Genomic DNA, 1739 nt, shown 5'->3' on the forward strand with positions numbered 1-1739 from the left:
TGAGATCCGCTTTGTTGCGCCTTGCCAGCACCAAGGGCGTTGGATCTCTCGTGCACCTGCATGAGGACATCAGCCGTATGAGGGACTAGAATAAATCAGGGCGGCAGCGTAGAGAGGAGAAGATGGGTGCTAGAGAGGGGGAGGAGACCTTGAGGCGTCGGAGCAGCCGAGCCCTCTCCTCGCAACTGTATTTCCATTGTGTTTTCGCAGAGAAGAGAGTTCCTTTTCTTTCAGTACAACAACTATAACTTCAAAATGGAAACCGAGATTCCTGAACAAAAATAACAATGTAAGCATAGATAACCATAATTGGTTGTGACTAGTTCTGAATGAGAAAATGGTATGGTTTGGATAGAATCCATTCCACACAAATACAGTTCAAAAGGCAAGTTGGCAACTACAAAAAGAACATGAGAAAACTAAATTCCACCGCCCTTTGGTTCATCTAGAAAATGAACAAATCCACATGACTATCGAGCTAAACTGAATTCTGTATCTGACGCTCCTTGTTCATGTAGTTGACATGCATATGAATTAATTTCTACTATATCTAGGGGCAATTATAGAGAGGTTACAAGGGATTCAAAAATCCGTAAGCTAGATGGCAGCAAACCAATATAATTGCAGTGTGAGTTATCTTTTTTCAGAATAGATTACAGGAAACTTATTGCATCGAGAATGGAAAGATGAAGCATATATACACACTCAATGGCGTTGGAAACTGCAGAATTCAACAGCTACACACACTCCTGCTTAACCTTGTCCACGGCACTCAAGGCAATGCACCGTAGAGGTTACCAAGCATCTCCAGACTCTATTTCTCGCCTCACTCGTTCATAGCATTGTGGACCTATTAGAGGACTGTATATATGCAGCAGAGCTGTGTATTTGTCGCCATGGTACTACTGCCCCTGTCGACATGCGCATACACAGCTTGCATGCAGTGATTGCTTCAGGGAAAAGCTTAAGTTTTGCTAAGCAAGCCTCCAGCAATTGATGCCAAAGCATGCACTTGTTTGTTTTTCTCTAACCTTTGCACGTTAGTGTGAAGTGGGACAAATACTTGATGTCTGTGTCTCCATGAAAATTTTACTTCAGGACAAGGTTTGTAGGAGTTTAAAGCAATAGTACTACTTACATTTGTGGGCTTCTCCTCGGCGTTTGTGGTGATCCAGCTGCTTCCCTTCGTGCTCAACATTTTCTCCCAGCCACACCCGTGCCACAATTCCATTAACAAGAAGGATCAATGAGCATGCATAACATTGGACTGCATACACAAAGTTTCAGGTCTCAACTGTCGTCAGAAACAAAGGGAAAACATCAAGCTGATGCCAAGGGAACCCATCACCTCTCCATCTCACCTCGTTCGTGAGGCGGAGGTCAGAAGAGAGTGGGGAATTGGGGGCAGCTTGGACGACGCTTCATGGGACAGGAAGAAGCAGAAGTCGCTGTCTTGCTGGAGCTGCTGACGCCGGAGCATGGACGGCGGCTAGCAGTGGTGGTGGAATTCGTGAGATCCGCTGAGCCAGCACAAAGGTCCTTGGATCGCTCGTGCACCTGCACATGGGCCGCATCAGGGACTAGAGCAAATCGGGGCGCTGGCGCAGAGAGGAGAAGATGGACGAGAGGGGTGGAGGAGACCTTGAGGCGTCGGAGCAGCCAAGCCCTCCCCTCACAAGGAACCGCACGGCCCTCAAGCGGAACCACACGGAGGGGAGGCACCGAAGTCGAGCAGCTTC

The 1739-nt window shown here is 47.6% G+C and overlaps 1 long non-coding RNA gene across 1 annotated transcript; it reads right to left on the reverse strand.

The window, feature by feature from the left end:
• Window positions 1-17: 17 nt before the first annotated feature.
• On the reverse strand, window positions 18-1449 carry LOC119345155. Its single transcript, XR_005166939.1, has 4 exons — window positions 1362-1449; window positions 1139-1267; window positions 149-271; window positions 18-56 (listed from the first exon to the last, which is right to left on the reverse strand). It is a non-coding gene; the product is annotated as an uncharacterized LOC119345155 (long non-coding RNA).
• Window positions 1450-1739: the final 290 nt, after the last annotated feature.

This window comes from Triticum dicoccoides, unplaced genomic scaffold (assembly GCF_002162155.2).
Source record: "Triticum dicoccoides isolate Atlit2015 ecotype Zavitan unplaced genomic scaffold, WEW_v2.0 scaffold210125, whole genome shotgun sequence".
In the NCBI taxonomy this organism is placed as follows: Eukaryota; Viridiplantae; Streptophyta; class Magnoliopsida; order Poales; family Poaceae; genus Triticum; species Triticum dicoccoides.